Here is a 15,280-nt window from a genome sequence, read left to right as displayed (position 1 = left end):
AAAAAAAAATACTATATTAGATAAAAAATGTAATTTAGAACCAGTACCATGCTATATAAAATTACCAAAGTAATATTATCTGGTACCAACATTGTACCATTAACAGCACTTTTTATGGATTTATTTGTTTGTAATTAAAAATGAGCTATTACATAGCTAATGTTTAGAACATAAATTCAACTGAATTCTCACTCTGACCAATACTTTAGGCCGCAATGAACTGAATTGAGCCATGATGAATGCTCATTGTGAATTTTGTAACCCCTTACTTTCCTCTGTGTGGTTGAATGCATCTCTTTCTCTCTCACTTTTGGTCTTCCACTCATCACTCATCTTTTCCTGTCCCCGACTGAGGTGTCTGTGGGCCTAGGTGACGAAGAAAAGTGATCGCAGAGGGTGGTGAGTTTTGTGGGCTGAAAGACCTCCTTCAACATAGACCCTTCAGCCCAACAGAAAGTTTCATAATTAGAAGTGAGCAACAGAACAAGATGAAGTTCACTCTATTTGCTGCTTTTCTTTTCTCTATAGGATGGATGAGTGTTGAGGTCGCAGGTGAGCACTTTGATTGTTTTAATTGTTTTGCTCTTCAGATAAAAATTGTGATTTATCCTCAGTAACTTTCACTCGACTGAAATGTAAAGAAGTTGAGCTGACATAGCTTAAGAGAGTACATGAGTATGTACCTTACACTGTGAATTAAATAATTATTTACCTCAATACAATGATTTGCTTCTCTGATAGGTGATGGACGTCCAAGAAACTGCTGTAAAAAAGTGTCAAACACCAGAATACCAGTTAAAAACATTGTGGATTATATTATACAAAATACAGCGCTATGTTCTATCAGAGCTGTAAGGCAAGTTTAGAATTATTGATCTATCAATATTGAGTTTTACACAGAGTAAGTAATAAATTGGTGGATAATTAAATGATGAGAGCTAAAACATCAAGTATCCTTTTTTCCATGTACAGGTTCCACACCAAGAAAAACATAGTTATTTGTTCAGATCCTGATAGCAACTGGGCTAAGACAGTAATGGAGAGAGTGGACTGGAGAACGACAACAAAACCTTCCCCAAAACCTACGTGCTATACAAGTACAACAAAGGTGATCCTAACCATAAATACAACAAACAAAACACCAGGAACAGAGACTGAGACCAGCACAAGTACTACTGTACCAACAACAGTGAAAACAATCAAAACATCTAGACCAGAGACAGAGACCAGCAAAACAACCATCCTACCAACTTCAGTGTCCACAGACAACTCAGAATCTACTGCGATAACATGTGGGACAGGTGAAACAACTGAAACACCAACAGAAACAAAACATGAAATGCCTGGAATAGGCGCAGTTACACCTCTGAACACATTTACAACAAAGGGCAACATGGTGATCACCACTTCACGGACAAATAATAACAGGACAAAACCATCAAAGTTAAAAATAAAAATACTCAGGAAAAGCAAGAAAAGACTTAGAAAAGTTCAGATGAATCTCAAAAATAAATCTGGATAAAACTTGACAATTTATATAACTATACACATATATTACAGAAAGTTTGAATGTACTCACGATGGGTTGTGAGTTGAAGCACTACAGATATTATTTAGTCCTAGACTAGGACTGAACTATGGTATTGGTCTTTTCGTTGTAGACTAGTTCAGTTGTTTGGTGTGTTGCTACCAAGAATGTAAATTAAAATCATTTGGTTTTATTATTGTTTGCTAATAAATATTTGTTAATATAAATAAAATGTAGACCCACAACTTTATTTCTAATACAATAATAAATGCATATAAGTAATATTTTTCTGATGTGTTTTCATTGTAGATATCTTGCATATTTGCTGAAAGTATTCTTCACCAAAAAATAATTTTATAGACAGGTCTTTAGTATGAGTGAAAGCTCGATGATCTGAAACTGCAGAGATGGAAAAGAGGCTTTCATCATATCAATATCTTACTATAGTGAGAATGCAGTGTCACACTATCACCACATGATGACAGACTAACCTAGAGAAGTGTTTCTAGCCAACTGAAGCCTTTAGCTAACCATGAGAACGCTCAATCAGTCAGTTAACCGTTAACAGTAGAGATAAACTTATTGTGAATGTAGGACAGGATAAAGCTGACGTAGAACCTTCAAAACAGCTGAAAATCAACTGAATTGTCTCAGAATAAAAGAGTGACTACAAATTTATCTGTGTGAGTTTCATTTTTAGAGCTACTGCAGCAGTTCCACATAAAGAAGGCAGTGCATTTCAAACTTAAATTTCATACTATAATAGTCTAAAGAGAGAAAGTATCAGTTATTCTCAGCAGGGTGATAACAATCCAGTTTTACCACTGGCACAAGGTTGGCAGAAAACACTTACATATAAAAAGCATATATGTGTACTTCACCACACTTGCTCCGAGTGACACACACTAAACCGGCTAAGGTAGAATAATATAATTAGACTAGCACAATAATGTTGATTTCAGACACAGGACGCTGGGGTGTCTTATTTTGTTTCTTGATTTTCTCTCTGATTGTATGGGCACGCTTGTTGGGTTACCAATCGTATGGCAGATAGAAATTAGATTCTTAATAAAGCTTACGATTGGAATGAACGTTGCAGAAAAAATTACAATCAATACTTGGCTTCAGATGCTCATCTGATATTGAGCCTTTTTTTTAGAATGAAAAATGCTTTGCAGAATGTAGGAAACACGGTTACAATCGAAAACGGAGGAGAAGCCTGGTGTTATCAAACTTGAGGATACCTCTGATAAGCCAGAGAGCGGCTTTTATTTAGATCTTGAAACAAGAGGCAAACAAAACAATTGAACTGATTGAGATCAAATCTCGCAGTCTTTCCTTTTTTTTCACCCTGCATAGTGCGTTTTCCTTTATTTGGGGGACAATATGACTGGAGACCCAGCTGCATTTTGTACATAAAAATAAGTTGTTTTTCTTCAATAACAATAGTGCTGAAATTGACGATCGATATTGTTTATATCACGGCAATGAAAAATCTCACATAAATGTGTGAATGTGTGTAGCATTCTCCTTCACATTCATGTGGACATGCACACATTGACACAGAGCGGTTTTCCTCCTCAGATTTTTTATGGCTTGGCTGAGTTGAGGTCCTCATAAATCTACAGACGGGAAATAAATGCCAGCGGCCCTTTGCCTGAGTTGGCCAGGCGAAAATGAATGGAATAAAACAGGGCTTAATAGCACAGAGCAGGTAATTACCTTCTCTGGCCTGCTCGTCCGTGAAATATGATAATATTGCACACTAATAAGATGGACACAAACTCCCAGTGCCCATCCATAGGTATAGGGTAGGGTCACTATGTTTTGCAAATATGTCATAAGGGGGGATTCTTTTTAAAGGGGTTATTTGCAAAGTGTTTTCATGTCTGACAAAATTTATAAGAAATTATAAGTCCCAAGTGAGGCTGATAAAACTGGTTCCATTAAATATGTATTAGCACATATCACATTCCAGTCAACTCTACTGAGTATGTGGTATTTAAAAAAAAATGTCACACAACAAAAATATTTAAAGTTTCATGCAGGAGGACCAAATGAGACTGAATGAGACCAAATTCTCTTTTGAATTTCTCTTTTGCAAAATAATAATCATACCTTTTTATTTTATTTTATTTCATTTTATGTATCGTTGCAGTGATTGCATATTTTTATAGGCCAGCCCAGAAATTAGCATCACCCTGCTTCACTCAACAAAATCCCAATATAATTTTTCATTGGCTTTTGGATTATTGCAGAAAATAAGCTCTGTGACCAACAAAGTTTATGAATCATACATGTTTTGTTCGTCAGGATAATCTTCACAAATCAACACAACTTTTATGAGTTTTAAAGCCTAAATATGCCAGAATTAAAAAGCTAAACATATAAATTAACTATGTCACGGTTGCATGACTTCAATGTTATCACCATTAGGCTTCTGACAACTCTTCCTGAAAGTTAAAATATAGTTTGCAAGCGCATGAGGCTGTAAAAGCAGATTATAAGAGAAAAAGTGAGTAGTATTCGGTCAGTCATGTAGTCTCAAAATGGCAGCCACGATGAAATGGGGCCACTCTTAACAGCTTTTTATGCCACTACATACACAAGTCAATTTAAATGTTATTTAAAGTAGGCCTACTACTTTAGGTGTTGACCATTTTGCATGTGCACCTGAAGTATATCAGCGTATTACAACATCATGCCACGCTGAAGGAAACATAATACAGAGAACATTATAACATGTAAGGGTATGTGTGTGTGTGTGTGTGTGTGTGTGTGTGTGTGTGTAGGGAAAGACAACATAACTTGTGCTGAGCACATGGGTTTTAAGGACTGATGGAGATGCACTCATGGGACAGAGCTTAACTTGAGAGACAGCGACAAGATTGATTTGTCTGACACAGGAAGATTACATTCAGAGACTCACCTGTATTGGACAAGGGCACAAGCAATCGAAGAGCAGCCACACACCAGCTTGACCAGCCACAGAACTTTAGATCAGTTTTAATTTTACAGTAGTACATTAAATACAGGGTTGCCAGGGTTTCGCAACAAAACCTGCCCAATTGCTACTCAAAACTAGCCAAAAACTAGCTCAATGGCGTTTCGAGGGGGGTCCCCTGGCAAAAATCGTGCCCGGGGGTTAAATACACGTTTTAGTTTTTTTTTTTGGCATGGTTTCCCTGGTAAAATTTGCACTCCAGGTGCTAAATATCACGTTATTGTGGTCGCTTCAATCCGCGGACACGAAAAACAACCGACTGCAACAGTGTTAAAGTAGCCCAATTCTGTGGAAAATCTGCAGGATTGGTAACACTGATTAAATATTAGGCTATTTATTTGTATACATTTTCTAATCACAAACCATTTTATTTTACCTTATAGGGGCTTCAGTTGATAAATATTGTTTATTGTTATTTTTATTAGTATTATTATTTTAATCATTGTAGGCTACTTCTGTTTCTGTGCATTGCATTTTTGGATTCATTATTCTGCGTTGTGTGCTGCATATTTTGGCGAATAAGGTTAGTCATTCGATTATTACGCATTCAGAAAGTTAGCGTACTGAAAGTAAGCATACACAGTACACGAACGCGAAGACAGACTTTCTTTTTCCATGGCGAACAAATCAAACGCAACAGAAGCCTTTGATTACGTGCGCATGCGCGAATGCCGAATGCTGCGATAATAATAAAAAAAAATAATAATTTTCCGCTTTAAGACGCCAGCCAAAAATGGGTTATTTGGTCGCGATGGAGAGATTGAAAGATTTCATGTTTTTCATCTACGGGATCTGTAGGTGACGCGGCTGTCCAAAGAAACAGCAATCATGATAACGTTTACCGGTACAAGGACAAATATTTAAAAAGGTAACTTTATCAGTTGTGTTGTTTTTACTGAATGGTCACTAGATATAAATTATAACGGATGTTGATTTGATGCTGACATATTCTGTCATTTAAAATCCCCTCTAGTTCCCTCGGTGGCAGAAAATAAACAATACAAAAAGAAAAAGTACTAAACACAGGTACAGAGGGAGCTTGTATAATATGTAGTCTGCTGTTATAGGAGATATAATACGTATTGAAAACAATAGCCAAGGGAGGATACAGCGAGTCAATTTGTTGTGTTTTTAATTTCCCTTTTCTGCGAAAGATTCCCGTTTGAACTTGAGGTTTAGTTATTTTATTCTTATCTCCCTCTTCTCTGGCCTGTTTCCGTTCATGTTTGGTTGTCCTTTTTTGTATTAACCTCTGGGAAGAGCAGTTTGTGCGTCTGCCTGTGTGCTGCATATCTTCACTTCCTCTGTTTAATTTGTCGTCCTATGGTCAATAAGAGTGGCATCTTTGGAAGACCAGATTAAGAATGACCCCTAGTAATGGATTCTTCCCTCTCTTAATCAATAAGCCTCTTCCTCTTGTTTTGTGAAAGTATGGCTTTATTCAGTGATTCTGAATATAATGTAGCAGTCATATTGTTATTGTCATTTAGAGATAGATAGATCGATAGATAGATTTTCTTCTTAACGCCATTCCAGAATCTGTGGCTATATTCATGGTGAGAACCAGTTAATCCATACACAAGTCTGTTATACATTCAAGTCGGGGGACAATTTAGAATGTTCAATTCACCTAACCTGCATGTCTTTGGGCTGTGGGAGGTAACCGGAGTACCAGGCCTAAACCCACGCTGACACAGGGAGAACATGCAAACTCCACACAGAAAGGCCTCCTGTCCCTGCCGGGGCGCAAAGGACCTTCTTGCTGTGAGAAGGACTCTTATACATATGTGAGGCACAAGTGTTCATATAAGCAGAACATTTGTGAGTACTATTTTCACCCAGGGAGACAAGGAGAGGGATATTTATTGCCAAAGTGAGCAAGAAACTCTCTACAAATGAGTCTTTCTGGGACTAAGGGATGTCAATCACTTACGAGCTGACAGGATCATGTCGGTAGACCACGAGCCAATTATAGTTCACATCTAAGATCAGAATGGACAGAGTTTGAGGCCTTTTTTCTTTTTAAAATAAGGTTCAGTCTGGTTACAGTACCTCACCACTGAGTTTGATGGACACTATGAGATATGAAAGGTTTGTAACTGCTGTGCTTCCTCTGAGGATCTGAAGAAGGTCATCTAAGCCATCAGCAGACAGAAAATCCACCTCTGTGTTTTCATACGCCACAAGTACCTTTCTCAAATCGATACTCGGACCTTTTCTTGGCCATTGATCTGAAAAGCTGTTTTTCTAATCCTGAGATTTCATTTTCTCTTTCTCTTAATATTTTAAGTTTTTTTTTTGTTTTCCCTGAACTCTTACACCACAGACCTTCAGATCACTGGTTGGTGTGAGATTCCCTAGATCCTTTATTTCTGTCCTTAAGTAAAATGACTTTGAGACTTTTTGTGAATTATCTGTTGGTGAAGCGGAAAGGTTGCTGCTTGTCATCTTATAACCGTTTTCTGTTTTAATATTAAAATGTCATTTATTCCTCTGATGGCAAAGCTGAATTTTCAGCAGCCTTCAGGGTCACATGATCCTTCAGAAATCACTATTTTTAGTAGAAACTTTAATTATCAATATTGGAAGTTTTTGTTTAAGTTTTTTATTATTACTTTTGATCAATTTATTGCATCTTTGCTAAAGTAAAAGTAGTAATTTCTTTAAAAATATATATTTTTTCTTTCTTTCTTTTTTTTTAAATCTTAGTGACCCTAAACTTTTGTAATGCTAATGTGTTGTGATAAGTTATAGAAAACATTTGATGCTATTGTTGGTGGTGTTTTTAAAAGACATCTTATTTCCTTAGCTGTAAAGTACTGTATACTACTTGTTGAAACTGAAAGGGAATTTTAAAATTATCTTTATATTAACCTAATAATAGTCTGTAAACAAGAAAAATAACATATAGTTTTTCACAAAAAAAAAATTGATGAAATACTTAGCGTGGTATCTCAGCTTTCTCAGTGGCAGACATGACTCTTCACAGGGTGCAGAAACATACAATCAATAAGTAGTTAAATTGGTGTGCGCCTGCCCCAGATTTCATGGTTCACAGCCACTGAAAGCCACAGCTGATCCAGAAATGATTACGTTAGATACCAACTTCACTCGCTCCACTTGTTCATCACTGGTAACTATTCATGCTGTTCTTAATAGTATTCTCCATCTTCAACCATAGAGGATTCTCACACAGGGATGTGGGTGCCCAAATAACAGGCTTAGATTTTTAGATTCAATAAAAACCTAAATTAAAAGACCTTAAATATATTTTTGGAACAGATATGCATGAGAAAGCTACAAAATATGACAATTAAATAAATAAATAAATAAATAAATATATATATATATATATATATAGTCAGAATAAGCATGTTGTTTGAATTTTTACATAAATATTGTGTTACACTGAATGACAATGTAACATTCAACCAAATTTTGACATTTTATTCTCCAAAAACTTATTTGAAACCTTAAAAGTTGACACTTTACTTACTTTTAATGTGCTTTCTATGGACATAAAACTTTTAAAAATGTTCAAAAATCATGTTTTTTTTTTTTTGTCCTGCATTCCAATTAATATCAAACTGCAATTGGGTTGTTTTGATTAAATAATAATAATAAAAAAAAAATACAGTAACTAACACAATAAAACACAATAAAAACACAACACAATTTTAAAAAAAAACATGATTTAAGAAAATTTATATTATCTGATTTTGCAAATAAACACTTCATAGCATAGATCAAAAATAAAAGTGGGTAGGGAATGTTTTTTTGGCAAATGTTTTGGCAAGGCTCTCAAAGTTATGGACAAACATTCTTCCATTCTCCTGCATTAACAGAACATTTCTTCAAAGTAATCTGGTCTCTAGTAATGTTCTCAAAGCATTAGCACAAAAATATTGTATGTATACATCATTAATGGAATGTTTTTTTTTTTCTGAAACATTTTAGTTTGTTGTAACCCGTTGTTGTAACGTATTGTAACCCTCGTTCGCTGAAGGAGGGAACGGAGACGTCACATCGGATGACCGACGAATTGGGATCCAATGACGTCCAATGACGTGACGTCGAGAGTGACCGACTGAAAGGGAACTACTTGTTTCAGAATGTTCAGAGAACATTCAAGACTAGGAACAAGACTTTGACATTTGATATTGACAAGACTAGGAACAAGCTTCTCCCAAACTTCCTTCTTAAACTCTTTGTAAACATTGTATGATGTACATAAGCTTATATTCAAAAGAAAAATTTTGTTCCTTCCATCCCCCGCCCAACACTTTAGACGTTGCAGGGTTAAATGAGGTCAGAATCAAAGGCCTGCATGCTGAAAAAGGGGCCCCTCTGTTGGAGCAGATTATGCTGTGAACCTCACTCACTCATGACGGACCATGCGCTGTGTTTGGAAACACTTGCTGTAATTGTGCCCCGAAGTCACAGCGTGAACCCAGGGGGCTCTTGGGATGATTTTCAGCAGATCTCTCTGCCAAGGTCTGAGGCCAGGTCAGAGCTTAGAGATGGCTGGTTAACCTACTGACCATGACAGGTTCCAAGAAAAATTGAAGAATGTGCTTGAAAATTCTGGAATTTTCAACGGGCGTCAAGATGATTGTGCTTCCAACCGTGTGTCAGAATGATGTTGTGCAGTGAGCCAGTGCGTTGAACTGCATGTAATGTTTGTTTACATGACAGCATTACCAATAAACCACATCACATTTCTCCGGTTTCCTCTTCATTAGCAATTCTAACTCCACCGTGTCTGTTTCCTTTTGTCAGACATGCTGAAGGATCACAGGATCGGCCCTCACCGGCTCCAGTTACTTGGGTAACACATGCGGCGCACAGAACGAGCGATGTGTGCATTCATCAGCACAAAAATAGGAGAGATCTGAAGGTTGGAATGATGGAGTGACAGACGGAGTGGTAGCGGGAGAGAGACAGATGAGACCCTGTGTCGGCCCCAGATCTGATTAAGGTCCACTGATGTGTGAGAGATTCACTCTCCCTCTCACCAAGGAAGTGTGTCCTAATGGGCTTCACCCGTCTTGTTCCTTATCGCTGCCAACATCATTGCTACAGTTACCAACCTTTATCTGACTAACACAATTATGCTGCAGTCATGGTGTCATCAGTAGGAGCCCTGCTAGTTTTTGTATGATACTGAAAATGTGTAATTTTATGATCTAAAATAATTTTGCGCAACTACTTAGTGAGACTGGATATGCAGAGCCACATGGTTAGGGTTGCATCATCCACTGAAACATGATATTTAAACAATCATTAATATAATTAGAGTGCTTAATAAGCTTAATAATGTTAAGCGACTTTCTCTAAACTTAATTAATAGCCATTTTTAAATAATTTACATTTTTGTGTATGTGCGTTTAACTTGAAGAAACTATGACAGAAATATATTACTATTATATAGTAGAATGTCATTCTCAAAGTAATAACAATAATAATCATATAGTTTGAATCATTATTTTTTTAGGTATATTGCACAATTTTTCATCGATGTTTTAATTTAAACCATAAAGAAATCAACCATTTAAGAAAATTTCATTTGATTACACTTTAAAAGATTAGTTAAATTGTTAACATGTTATGCGCTAATTTTTATACTATTTTAATAATAATTTTGTATTTAATAATAAAATAGAATCCAGAAAAAAACTAAAACAAAACAGAATATCTGGAAAAATAAAACAAATTCCATATAGTGCCCTATTATTGTTACATTTTTAATTTTTAAATGGTGACATTTTTATGATTAAAGGGATAATTCACCCAAAAATGAAAAATGCATTTATTCACCTCCCAGAGCCATGTGGAGTGCTTTTTATGATGGATGGATGCACTTTTTGGGCTTCAAAATCTGGACCACCATTCACTGCCATTATAAAGCTTGGAAGGACATTATTAATATAACTCAAATCGTATTCGTCTGAAAAACAAAAAGTCGCATATACCTATGATGGCTTGAGGGTGAATAAATCATGGGGTAATTTAAATCTTTGGGTGAGCGATCCCTTCTGTTGTTTAGACCGCCTTTTCAATTGTTAAGATGTAATAAAACCTATAAAAAATGTAATCCAGAAAACAGAAAAGTTTTTTTTGGTATTATTCACCTCCCAGAGCCATGTGGAGTGCTTTTTATGATGGATGGATGCACTTTTTGGGCTTCAAAATCTGGACCACCATTCACTGCCATTATAAAGCTTGGAAGGACATTATTAATATAACTCAAATCGTATTCGTCTGAAAAACAAAAAGTCGCATATACCTATGATGGCTTGAGGGTGAATAAATCATGGGGTAATTTAAATCTTTGGGTGAGCGATCCCTTCTGTTGTTTAGACCTACTTTTCAATTGTTAAGATGTAATAAAACCTATAAAAAATGTAATCCAGAAAACAGAAAAGTTTTTTTTGTATTTTTATACAAAAATAAAACGTCATATAGCCTTCCTGAGCAACTGTGTTTATTGACCTGGACATGTGACCTCGACACCAATAAATGTATAAATTACCCTAGTCATTACATATAGGCGTCACTCCGTCATCCATATGTGAAGATGATAAGTTTGTTTTTGCTTAGTCTAGACTCTGTTAAGTGAAAGCATCTCCGTAATGGTGCTAAAGGTGTCTGAGCGTTGATGGATCGTAATGCATTCACTCATTTGCTGTGGGTATGTGAACGTCCTTTGACGTCTAGCTGCGGGACTGCCTGTCGATCGCGCCTCTGGGGAGTTTTGTAACTACGTTACCCTCGGTTATCCATCATGGTGTTAGAAGAGAGTGTTGGTAGCCATTAGCTTTAGCATCTTTATCTCTCTCTGTCTAGCACTCTAGCTGTAATGTGCGGGCCTAATTTGTTTAGCGTGCGCAGAGTGTCCATTAGGGATGGGGCTTGTGTGCCTGGGTGTCTAAGTCTGTGGAAATGGTGACAAATCACACATGGATTTCCTCTCAGTGTAACTGCTGGCAGTGTACAGAATGAATAAGATATTTTTGGTGTGGAGAGGTTAGTTTATCCCTAAGAAATTAACATTTTCTCATTATCTATGTATTTTCTCATCAAATATGTATTATTTTTTTCTCCATGGAATGCAACTGGGCTTGTTCAGCACACTGGTAACTAAAAAAGAAAACGGCTCATTCCAAAAAAATTGTAACCGTTGGCTTTTTCTCCAGTTTTGACGTCAAAACGTTAACAGACACATTGAATAAGCTGCCAGAAAAACAGCTTCATTCATCGTCCCTATTAAGGAGTTTTTGTGACCATGTTGTTAGGTTACAAAAACTGTGCATATAAAAGTATGATTCTGAGTACTTAATCAGGTTCAAGGGTATACTTTTAATTTATTTAAGATATTATAGCTTTAAAGTATTAGGGCTATTATATACTGTATAGTGTCCATACCAATTGCAATAACATTCTGTTTATTATAAGCGCTTGCTTGTGTAGTCTGCCACTGTAAATGCGCTAACTCTTTAAAGTTGGGTGGATTCTAATTGGCTGTCAGTGTTTTTGTCATTCATCAGCTGGAAAAAAAAATTCTAAAAGTAATTCCAATGATATTGTTCTTCTGTCATTATAGAAGTGTCAACTTGTTCTCAAAGAATTTGAACGATTATTGAAACCTTTATTGTTAGAGTTATGCTCCTTGTTATGAACGATCCTGAACAGATTCAGTTCCTTTTTAAGGAAATAAAAAATGTGTCAGTTTGGTACATTTATGTGGATGGCATTTGTAGTAGAATCTATGTGAATGCATAGAAAGAGACCTGGCAGGTAGAGTTTTGCAACAGTGTTCTTACCTCATCTCGAAAGTTCCTCCAGGAATTCCCCCAGAGCTGTCAAAACTTGAGAAAGACAAACAAGCTTGGGTTTATCATTAATGAAAGTTAAAACGACACCTAATATGTCTGGTTTTCAATTACAGCATTGTTTGTTTTTAGTTTACAAGTGAATCGTTGTATGATTTGCCAAAATGTAGTCATATTAATACTGTAGTATATGGCTAAACGTTTGGTGTGCAGAAATGTTAATAAAGGTTGGTCCCCAAACTAGCTGCTCTGAGAAGAAACTACAATAAATATAAATTTTATCTACATTGTGTTTGTTTTACATTTTTGAACATTGAACGTAGTGCAAAACTTCATATATCAGCAGTAAAGCCATACATTCCCCTCCAGCGTGCAGACAGTGTAATGATTGTATGAAGAGGGGAGAGGTTTCATATTCCCTTGCGAGTCTGGGTCAAGAGTACTAGATCTTACTCTGTCTCATGATCTATTATGATAGACTGGTTAACCTTTCATACACTAGACCATTATATTGGGCCTATAAACTTCTAAAGAAGGTGATATATTGGCTGTGGATCTCAGATATGCATACAGGCATTGAGATGAACTAGCTTTGAAAGATGGCTACATTCAAAGACCATGTAGCTGGTAACTCAGCATGGTAATGCCAAAAGAGAGTTGCAAAGCAATACGTACAAAAGCCAATGCACCCCTCTAGCCCACTAACCATGCAGGAAATTACTGTGGTTTCCTACATGATTACCAAGAAAGCTGCCGAAAGTTTGTTTTACATCTTAGATAAAGAACTGAGAAGCAAATATCCTGTTTCGTATATTTTGTCACAAGACAGTAAGGCATTCAGTACAAAACTAAAATTGCATTGTCTGGTAGCTGCTGTGGTGAATATATTCTTCCTGCCTGGGTGTATTTTTTCCTAGAGACAGTAGAGTGACATACAGCTCAGAAATAGAGCTTGGTTTAGAAAAAAGGCCAACAGATCAAGCTTTAAAAGGCTCGGGTCATTTCAGTGTTTTTTGTCTTCGAGTCTTATCAAGTAACCATAGACCTGACAGCAACATCAGGTGCACAAAGAGAGAGAAAGAGAAAGAAAGAGTGTGAAATAGTGACTGGCAACTAGAGTGCACAGAGTTTTTCTTATTCTCTTTCAATTGCTACTTGTTGGATGGGAATGAATGGCTGTCTGCTCTACAGTGTGGCAGGCGAAGTTCTGGGCTCATGGAGGGATTCCTTAGGAGATGGGAGAGGAGAACAGAGGGTGTTTATGGGGGGATCTTGTAAGCTTTCATGGTTGTCCTGGGCTTTCCCACACTCTCACGTTTGTGTGTGCAATCTCTTGCAAACTCTGACATGATGAATTACCTGCTGCATGCCATGTGGTTCAGTTGCACGGGAGTTACTAAAGTGCCAAAGCGCTGCTCCCTTTCTCTGTTATAGTTACACCTCCTCCCCCAACCCCACGCTCATCTCTCAATTTACTTCCTTCCATTCATGAGCAGACTATCACTCTCCCTCCCTCCATTATGTTCCTCACGCTCAAACTATCTATCTTGGAAACCGAGGCACACGGCCGCAGGCAGGCTGTTCAACTTTCTCTCTCTTTCTTTGCCCATTAGCCTCGTCCAGCCCTCCCCTCATTGGCGGCCGATGATGTTCGGAGGGTCTCTGGATCAGTGCCCCCACCTCCTCATAAAAAGCCTTTCTTTGCCTCTAAATGCGAGCACCAAACTGCCGGCCATTAAATGTTTGGTCCACCACAATAGAGACATTAACACACGAGTGAGTAGCTCTGAAAAGCCTGTGAGGTGGATTCAGCATGGCAGACGACCCTTTCAGCGAGCCCTGTATTACCACAAGCCCAGTGGTTTCAGCTAAAGATTTAAGATTGAAACCTGGGTTGAACTATTTTGGGGCAGGTGTAACTTAGTCACTTAGGTGTAACTTTGTGTAACTTGCTTTTAGGAGAAAAGAGATACAAGTGGAATACATACACACTACTTTTCAAAAGTTTGGAGTTAATTTACTTAAGCGAAAATACAGTAAAACAGTAATATGTGAAATATTACTTTTACTTTTAGTCATTTAGCAGACCCTTTTATCCAAAGCGACTTACAAATAAGAAAAAGTAATTAAAACTAAAAGCTAAAACTCTATAAATACTATATATACACACATTTAAGAAAATAAAAGAAATTAAATAAAAATGACAAATACATACAACATTTCAAAACTAAACAAAAAAGCGATACTTATCCTTTGCCGGTGTCCCTGCCCGGTGGAGTCTCACGATGGTAGAGTCGATGGTCTTTACACTCTTCGGTCGCACGGTAGAGTCGATGGTCTTTACACTCTTCGGTCGCACGGTAGAGTCGATGGTCTTTACACTCTTCGGTCTTCACACGTGGAGGCCGTCACGCGACGGCTGCCGTGGTAAACTAAGCTAACAAAATACTAAATTAATTCAGCTGGACACACTTTCCTTATTTTTTCCACAACAAATGGCCAAGCAAGCGCAGACACTGACAAGATACACGATACAGAACGAGACCAAACGAGATATATCACACAGTATACATTCAGAATGCTTGGACTATACGCCACGAGTTGCATAGGATTATTTTACGATTATTTTGCATAGGATTATTTTTTATATATATACACACATTCAAAATGACTACAAAATGTCATGCCTTTGAAAAATAAAGAAAACATCAGAATGCTCTGCTTTAGCGTGTCTCCTTGAACATCTTTCTGGTGCATGCCACAAACATGAACCAATTCAGTGAATACTTGACTCGTCTGCTTTTAAAAAGTCTACATTTAGATTATTTGAGTGATGTTAAATGCATTATTTAAGTCACTGTGGAATAAATTACAGCATGTTTTGTGAAAAAAAAAAAAAAAACATGACTTTTAAAC

Source organism: Sinocyclocheilus anshuiensis, unplaced genomic scaffold, assembly GCF_001515605.1.
Source record: "Sinocyclocheilus anshuiensis isolate Anshui unplaced genomic scaffold, SAMN03320099.WGS_v1.1 scaffold4, whole genome shotgun sequence".
In the NCBI taxonomy this organism is placed as follows: Eukaryota; Metazoa; Chordata; class Actinopteri; order Cypriniformes; family Cyprinidae; genus Sinocyclocheilus; species Sinocyclocheilus anshuiensis.
This window is presented reverse-complemented; position numbering follows the sequence as displayed.